Source organism: Colias philodice, chromosome 1 (assembly GCF_061535455.1).
Source record: "Colias philodice isolate Cphi_HAF_F1 chromosome 1, ilColPhil1 Martin Lab GWU primary, whole genome shotgun sequence".
In the NCBI taxonomy this organism is placed as follows: Eukaryota; Metazoa; Arthropoda; class Insecta; order Lepidoptera; family Pieridae; genus Colias; species Colias philodice.
The window spans coordinates 11,123,811-11,134,131 of NC_143086.1; the positions used below are offsets into that span (position 1 = coordinate 11,123,811).

General features: G+C 30.9%; 1 long non-coding RNA gene across 1 annotated transcript in view; it reads left to right on the plus strand.

The window, feature by feature from the left end:
* The window catches only part of LOC149491334 (uncharacterized), a 423,150-nt gene that overhangs the window by 217,097 nt on the left and 195,732 nt on the right, over window positions 1-10,321 (plus strand). The gene's annotated exons all lie outside the window — the stretch shown is intronic.

The following is a 10,321-nucleotide window of genomic DNA, read 5'->3' on the forward strand; positions in this document are numbered from 1 at the left end:
ATATGGAACAAGCTTGACACATCAATTAAAATTACTTTCACATTCTTCCGAAATCTCTATTGATGAATGGCACACTCTTCCCAACACATGTCGATGTTTCGTACCTTCGATGCGAAATTTTTCTATAGCGTTTCTAAATTACTAGAGACATGAATTGGAACTCTTATAAACTACTCCAAATAGTTTAACATAACTAGAGCATAAGCCCAAGTCTCAAAAGGTGCAAGCTATTTATTTTTTCCGAGTTGTGAAATGAAACACCCTGTATCAGTCATAGCTAATGCTATATAACGATCGCATTATTATATCAATTCGACATTTGATAGTGAGCATAGCCTGTTCTGGCATTTTGTCCGTGGCCTACTGCACCACTTGCGACAAGCTGGCTTTGACCCATAGAGATGATATTTTAGATCATCTTACAGCCTCTTGATAATTAAATGAATTGTTAGAATAAATAATTTTTAAAAACAATACGGCAAAATATCACACGCAAAATTGCTCAATATAAAAGATTTCAACGCGCAGAATCAGGCTTAGCTTATTGATTTATGCAAGCAGAAAACTTGTCATAGGCCCTGATAATAATGCAAAACGTTTTAGTGCTAAAACGAATTTGATAAAATGGGACGTTTTAAGAGCCTTGAACTGAATAATATTCTGTATTTCCGAAGAAGTCAAAAAAGACCAACTCAGCAATGATGGCCTCGGACACTACGATGAATAATATAAAAACCCGGTTGATTTTACGGATCACATTCCTACATGTGTCATATAATGATGTTTAATAAAAGAATTATAAACAATTTCTTACAGGCAAATAAAATATGAAATAATCTAAAATCTAGACACATAACGTAGGTGCATACCTATAAACACTAATTAAATCGTTGTTGAAACATCCTACGGAAGTGTGTATATTGTTTTTAGTTTGAAAAAGCCATTTTTTCAAAACATCCTTTCAAGTTACAACTACATTAAACAACTATATAAATATATAATTCACGTGATGACTGATGAAAGTAATTAGAGGCTGATGAAATTTTATAAAATTTACTTTTATGCTAATTTAACACTATAATTGAGAATATGAATATTTATTGTCATCGGATTTATTAAAAATTGAATAGAAGATTTATAGTAAAATTATTGCGCAATTATTATTAACTCTATTTAAAATGTAACTAATATACTTCAGGAAATTCATACGAACACCGAATAATGACAAAAATTTTAATAATACATCTGAAAAATATATTTTTTTTAAATATTGTAATCTTTCTGTGCAATTGTCAATAAACAATAAATTGCCATATACCGATATACCATTCATATGACTGGGAACACTTCGACATGCTTAATGAAAAGAATTTATGTAATATTCAATAAGGTTTCTACTACATTATGTTTATTCCAAAAGAAAACAATTAAGATCTCATACGATATATTTAATGATCGTATCACTGTTGTGAAAACATATTAATGTTTATTATTATTTTGCGTGTTTAACAATACTTATATGAACTTTACGTTTGGACACAGCTTTACAATACTAAACTATTCTATTACACAAGACATGCGCTTACAATGCGGATGTATTTAAAATATCATTCAACATTTTTCATACATAGTAATTAATATACATTTAAATTTATACAAACATACTTTATATGGATGATTAGTTTTAAGTGAAAGAAGTCAATTTATAAAGCCAATTACAACTTGTTGTAGGATCTTGCCCATCTCCTCTCAATTTTACTAATTTAAATGCATTTTACCAGATAAATATATCAACTAAATAAAAATAATTGTTTAGGCAGCGGTTGCTAAGTTTTGCTGCCTTTCATTTATTTTTTTACACTTTGGTTTCTATTTATGGTTGTGATTTTTTTGTTATAAATAAAGTAATCGTTTATAATAATCAAGTTTTGTTATAAACAATCACTAGTGTACTTAGAACACATTTAAAACGAGTACCTCAATCTCGTTTTTCATCTTTCTAAATAATATTTAGGTATGTACATATTAATGTTTGATGTTTTAAATTTTAAAGCATTCAAAATTGTATGAACATTTATCAAACCTCATAATTTATTTAAAAAGGGTTTATCATTTAGGACACGTGAGTTATTTGTACCCCCATCATGACTTGTCTCATCTTGCGCCAATTAAAATACTTCTTATATTGCTGATCAATTTCCAAAGAACTTGTAACATAAGTTAAAAGTAAAATTTCAATACTTCCACAAAAAACTTAATACCTACGAGTAAAATTTTTGATGTAATTCTAAGAAATTGTTTTACAATATTGTCCATCCACTTTCCTTATACCTATATAATGGAATATCCGAATTATTATTCTATTAAATATAAAATAAATTATATTTTGTATGCATTGCCATACAATCGACTAGGTTCACAATCATGCTTAAAATTATCTGAAACAAAACTATAGCTTCTCATCTAAGTACATAGTAGGTACGTCAATATTTAAATATGATACACTTTATGAAGAACACCTTTTTGACAAAAATCAAAACAATGTTACAACAATATTATTATGCATATATCCATCTTATGTTTATTTTATTTAAAAAAAAAATTCATGTACCACGAATTGAACCATTTTCCGGTTTTATAACGGTAGCGGATATGTGGGGTAGACGTCAATTTCAAGCAAGAAGGGAAGTCTCGTATTCGTCAGAAGAGGTATAACCAATCAAATCGTTTCATAAGAGAAGTTAAATCTATACTAATATTATAAAGCTGAAAAGTTTGTTTGTTTGATTGTTTGGTTGTTTGTTTGTTTGAACGCGCTAATCTCGGGAACTACTGGTCCGATTTAAAAAATTCTTTCGGTCTTAGAAAGCTCATTTATCGAGGAAGGTTATAGGCTATAGGTATATCATCACGCTACGACCAACAGGAGCGGAGCCACGGGGGTGAAACCACGGGGAGCAGCTAGTACTTTTTATAAAAGTATTATACATAATATTATTACACAAGTGTTAAAATACTAATGTCATCATCACTTTACTATGACGGTATTACCTAACCGACAAGGATAAAATTTACAAATTAATTGAGAAAATTTTCGAAACGATCAAAATGTCCCAAGAAAGTAACCTTTAAATATTTTACTTGCTCATAATATATGTATATTATTATAGAGAAACGGATAACATATGAATGCATCAAGCGTCAAGGACGTACCACTCTGTGTCGAGACCAACGAGTTTGATCGTCTTCTCTTTGGTATTTGAATACTCATTATTCAGTCAGCCAGCTCATAGCTATGACACACATAAACACGATATTTTACTATTTCTTAATTCTAGGCACAAGACACAATCGTTTGTAATATAATTTTGTACGGTTTATTTCGATTCCTGAAAGATCGAGTCGGTGATAATTTTGAATGACTTGATTGGTAACTTTGGGTATGGTATGGTGGCCAATGAATTTATTGATTATTACCTAATGGTTTAGTCTTTATATACCTTGATACATATCTACATTCTACATATTTACCGAATAATTCGTATTGGTACGTTTTGATAATCTTCACAACGTACAGTTTTCAACAGTTTTCAGTCCTAATTTAAACATGCTTCGTAACCATCATGCAGTTACCCTTGTTCCATTGATAATTGTTTTTATAAGATTGTTTAATATAATATGTGTAAAATGCCTACCTGCACGTCATCCAAATAAAAATTACTAACTGTGTCACGCGGTTTCACCCGCGGACGAAGTGGTGGGAAAAATCAAGTATTTCTATAGCTTATGTGTTATTCTAACGGAAGTATAATAAAATATATAAAAAATTTTTTAATAAGAATCGCGTTATCGCTAGTACATACTAGTAGGTATGTATGTAAGTACATTTTCTACCAACTTTTAAAAACGGAGGAAATTCTCAAGTCGACTGTAATTTTCTTGGCGGCGGCGATATTCTAGGTACTGGGTGAACCGATTTTGATGATCTTCATAAGTCCGGTTTTGTTCCCACTGCGAAACACGTAGAAAACTAAATAAAGGTTTTATTATAATTTGGTAATTGATTCAGGCGTCGGTTTCCTCTTGATATTTTCCTTCACCGATTGGAGCAATGAGAGAAAAAATGTGCAAATAAATTTGATTTAATTCAATATTTTGTTCACAGTATACTTGGATTCCTACCACACTACAGAGAGTACAAATATGTTTTTATAACTGTAAAACTGTTTCATACCATTTCCATACAGGTGATTGAACCGATGTCCTCTGGCATAAACAAACAGTCATTCTGCACTTACCGTGTGTTAAATACGTGCGTTGTCAATCAACTGAAATACATTACCTTTGCAATTCTTTTCCCTAAATTACCTACTCCAAGTTATCATTTTTCATAGTAGGTACATTTTTCATAGTGTAAAGGGTATTCTGGAAAGACCCATTAATAAGACATTATAATACCGGTTGATTCCCATCACTAGTCTTTTTTCTGTCAAGCGAAAAGTTATCCATGCCCGCTACCATCATCAAGTACCTAATATTTGATCCCTCTGCAGGTATACGGGCTCACTATGATGCCTGATGATAGTACAGACCATCATTCACATTCCTATATATTTTGTACAATATCGGCAATTTTATTGCCTTCCTAACTATATGTATCATCATCAGCATTTTTTGTTCCCACTGCTGGGATTCGGGCCGTAATCCACCACGCAGGCCTTTTAAAAGTCAAAACCAAACAATTAAATACAAAGGGAGTAAAATTTCAAGGGATAGATATGATCAATTTTCTGGCGGCTCCGTTATTTTTATTATAATATAATTTTAAAAATAATATCCATACTATCCAGCCGGTCTCGTGATAGAGCAGGAAATTTGTCAGCATCCTTGAAGGTTAAAAGTCACGTTCATTATTAGTGGGATCATGGAAATACATATATACATATGTATATATGTACTTATATTTCCGTGAGTGGGATAAAGTAGTAAGTACCTATATGTACTTGTTTTCTGTTTAGTATAAATCTTTTCTTTTTTTTATATTTGTCACATTTTTTTGTTGACAGATCAATCAGTATTATTTATTTTTCTACTATTATTAAGCAAGTATTAAGCGAAGATTCCAAATCATCCATTATTAATAAACTAGCGGTCCGCCCCGGCTTCGCCCGTGGTACCTACATGACGTTTAAACTATCCTATCTCTCAAGTTGGATCGAACTGCACATGGTGTGCGAATTTTATTATAATCGGTTAATTATGGTTTAGGAGTCCATTGAGGACAAACATTGTGACACGAGATTTATATATATATCAAGATAATATTTAGCAAACGTCGTACAAAATTACATCAAGACCGGTTAAGTAGTTGTAGAGTTTTGGGGCCACATGCATGATACACGAGATTTTTAATAAACATATATTGCAAAATTTTTACTACCTAGTTTAGATATTTTTAAAACCAAATTAAAAAAAAATCTTATATATATCGTCAGATTTACGGCGTAGTCAAGAAAAAATATTCCTACGGTTTGACCTTCAAACCTTTCCGTTTTGAAAAATCTGTTGCATGCGTAGATTATTCAATCAATATTAATTATAGTATAGTATAAATATGACGTATTAAACGACAACGATCTACTCATTTTTGGTATCACAAATTGTTTTCCAGAGTTTCATTGTTAATAATTGCTCAAGCCTCAATCAATGTAAAACACCGTCTCCGTTTTAAATTAAATATTATTTATTTTATAGAAATAAATCATAGCTCTAATTGATAAATAATTGATTGTCTAAGCAGCCTAAGTTCAACTTCTTAATCGTCTCCTTGATCTCTGTAAAAAATTAAAATTTTCATAACCAGAAAACTTTAATAGTGCGTTTCTTTAAACACGAGCTATTTTAGCTCGTGGGCACACCTCATAGATTCTCTCGGATGAAGTTTAGGTTCAAATCATTGTGGTATTATTACTACGTTTAAAGAGTACACCACGAACAAAATCTGTGCGACAAGCGCGGCCGCGGCGGTGCGGGGCGCGCGTGGGGCGGCTAGTGAGTCATAGATGAGTGATGAGTTTATGACGTTTGCCTCTAACTCGTGTTACAAAGAGTGTAGTAGCGATGCCCTCTCTAGTATGGTTCAAATAATGTGTGGAATTATAGTTCAGGATCCATCGCCCATTTTTGCACTTGATTACTATCAAGCTAATTTTCCGTGAGTAGCTTTATTTTGATGAGACGCCCAATAATTTCCTGTACGAAACTCTCGATTGTGGTAGCTTACTTAATCAACACATTTTATCCTTGTTACCTCTGTTAGCTACCACAATCGAGAGTTTCGTACAGGATATTATTGGGCGTCTCATTAAAATAAAGCTAATCACGGAAAATTAGCTTGATAGTAATCAGTTGCAAAAATGGGCGAAGGATCTGGACTATTAGGTATGGGGTAGATTATCGCCGTAGTAAATTTTTATCGCTAAAAGGATACACATTCTAAAAGGCGTAAAATAAAACAACTGGCTGAATCTTTTCAAATTTATTCATATAATGTTTAATAGAGCTAAATTTAACAATAATTGGTGTTGAATTTAACAAATCTTACTCTTTGTATCAAAATATTTATGAAACATATAATTTGATAAGTTTAAAATCATTCCTTATATTATTCTGTATCTATGATTAATGACCTAATCGATCGCAATGAAGCCATGACTTTATTATTGACGAAGAAACACAAACAAAAAAAAATATAACCAACTTCAATTACGCTAAAAATTAAAACGATTTCAGAACACAACGTGGGGTACACTCACGTCTGATTCATATTTGAAATAATTCTACTTAAACTTACAACGAAAGTCAAATATATATCACAATAGGTACTATTACTTATTTATAAATTGAACTAAATATTTACAAATTTGGTTAAATTTGAGTTAGAGATCGACAGCGTCTAAATCTCTTTAACAACGCTCTTACGCAGGCAAAATTGATAATAATTGAGCAATTCCCACCGCGAATGCTTCTAGAAGCGTTTGGATAATGTTTCTGACAACCCCGCGGGCCGACCATCGGCTGAGTGTCAACTAATCGTGTGTCGTCGGTGTTAGAGGGTCTTGATACAATAAAAAGCAATCCTTTACAGATTTACAAAATATACAATTATATATTCACTAATAAAGCATAAATTATGACAGCAATGTAGGTATAAGTGCTAATTTATAAGGGTTTAGCTTATCGCGTACATGTATGGCAATCCTGAAACTTAGAGGCACTTGTCGAATCAATATTGCCCTTTATTGTAAATAGTTTCCGATGCTAATGGCAATATATCAGAATCAATATAAAAATAGATTTGTCGCTTGAGTCTGGCACTTTTTCATTTAATCCCAGGCAATGTATCAGGAATTAATTTTATTAATTTACGTTGTTGCGTTTATTTTAACTCTCCTTATTTTTTAATGATTTGAAATTAGGCTTTACGCCGCATCTTAAATTTCTAAGCACCTTCAAAATAAAAGGTTTACAATTATTTATTGCTTTTTTAAGTAATACAGACGAGTATTAAATAGATGTATAAGTCATATGGTGCTAGTAATTCAAAAAGCCGAATTATATATAAATATAAAATTTAAGCCAAATTACAAGAATAAAATATATTTATATCAGAAATTTAACTTTACGTTTTTAATTAAACTCTACGTTTAATGATAAATATTTAGGGGGAATATAATAGAACTATAAATCTTTTATTATTAATATAAGATATTAAAAAGCATACGATAACAGTTATATCTACGATTACACAGATTATATGCGGATAGACATCGTGATAGATATATGTATACACGCGTTTTATTGAAATACATAGTTCGAAATAGGTACATACATGTGTTATGTTAATATTTAACACAGCTAATGGCTACAAATAAGGCATTGAAATGAAAGACGTAATTTTCTGTTTAACGGGTAACATATAAATTCGATGTCGAACCGTAACAAAACGATTAATCAACAAATTGTATTTCGTTTGTGTAGTAACCCATGGATTAGGTATAATGCGTTTGCAATGTATGACGCAATCGAGGGAATCCGCCGATGTCTGCGCAAACACATAATATACACAAACGAGACTTAAGTGATATGAGTACATTCAATTGATTATAAAATACAAACAAAAATCGAACATTTTTTTAAAACAACAATTGAAAAAAAAAGTAATTTCTAGGTACTTATTAAATAAAGCTTTGTTGAATTTGTAAGGACTAATACAATAATTAAAACTTTCAATGGTTTCACAAAGTATGTTTTTAAAAAACTGGTTGAATATCAATAATATAATAAATCACAATATTTGGGGCGTATTTTGACCCCGTACGATCACAAAACAAAAATCGAGATCAGTGTTACCATATAACTAAAACGACACTGTTATATTCCACCAGGCCCCGAAATCACAGACACAACAGAAAATCTATTGTGTCGCGGTCGGATCTGGCCGTTCGGGGCTCAATGGGTTAATGTCGATTAATTGTTTTGTACTATTACTGGTTTAAATATTTATAAAAATGTATAACTATATATACCGACAGAATTGAGAACCTCCTCCTTTTTTTAAGTCGGTTAATAAAATAAAAAAAATACCATCGGTCGACTGACAAATCCAAAGCTGATTTAGAAAAAGTATAGATATAATATAAATAAACCTCTAATTGAAGTGAAACTTCTTTATTTGTGTACAAATTAAACTAAAACAACTAAGGAGTTTTAAACAACCTTTTGACAAAATAAAGGTAATTTTAAGTTCGTATCACACCCCGGACACTCCATACAAAATTATCGTTTTGACAGTCACACTGTAGACACTGCAAATGTGTGTGTTAATGCTTTATGGTTGGCACATTTTTGACTAGCGTAAAAAAAAAATCGCGTTTTTCTGATGAAATACATCCGTAAACAGCACAATATCTAACCATTTTCTACGAAAAACGATAATCACAAATCCAAAATAATAAAATTACTTTAAGTCAATTTGATTAATGTTGTCAATCTTCGTTGCGTATCGTCTGTGGTATCGTCCCTGTAGAAAAATGTGGACCATTTTTAGACTGATCGTGCGGGGTGAGGTAAGTGTTTAATTTTGGCGGGAGGCGGAGAGTGTCCGTTCTGTAGCGTTCAGCTACTATTATGTATTCTGTGTTCGTATGCAAATAATATGTGTGTTTGTGTCATGCGCATGTGTGTGTTTGTGTGTGATCTAAACTCACACTTTCACAGGTCTACATGTGATTTTAGACACGATCGTTTTCAGTGGCTGAAATATATATTATAAAAAGTTGAATTATTATTAACTATAACAGAATAAATATAATTAGTCGCTATGAGATAAAGTATATAATTATATTCACTTTTAATATTATCACAAATATATATATTAACAATGATATATAAGATAACATTACAAGATTATTACCAATTACTCTCACTAATCGGTTATAGTAACCTAATTATATTTTTTTTTCATAAGATTTTTATAGGCATAACGAATTAATTTTATTTATGCTTGCTTATTTTTTTCGATTATTAAAATATCAAAAAAATTACCTATCTTAACAGCTTATCCTAGTGAATTTCTCAATATTGTACCGCAGGTTTATATAACTACACTAAAATCGCGTTATATTGACAAAAAATATAATAATATATATATATATATGTATAATCTAATTATCTAGTATTTAATATTTATCATCCAACATTTTACTACGACTGTAGTTGTTTCTTCATTGACGGTTTCAGGAAAAATGCTTTAGGTTCCCTGAATCCCTAGATGTTATACAATTCTCTTATTTCCGTAAAGCATTTAAAGCATTATTAATACAGAAATAGAAGTTTATTGAATCATTAAAACAGGGACGTAGATTGTTTTTTTATTATATCTACGTATGAAATATAATCAATTCCGTACTTAATCTACAGTCTAGCAGTACTAACAGCTAGAACTACTGTAGCATGAAAATCTATACATTATACCGAGTGCAGATTATTCTAATTTCTTCGTTTTGATTGTACTAGTATTACAATTTATATAATTTAATCCATCCATCTCAAAAAAGCACTGGTGCATAATAAGCATGGAATACACAAAATTATTGACTGAAAAACATCTAAACTGTTAAATATCATAACGTGAAAATCTGTGTGTTAAGAGGTTCGCATATTATTTATACGCACTTTCATACGAAGTTTCTTTAGTCATTTCTTTCTATTTTTACTTTAATGTATATTGTATATATTATATTGCAAAATGTATTGCTCT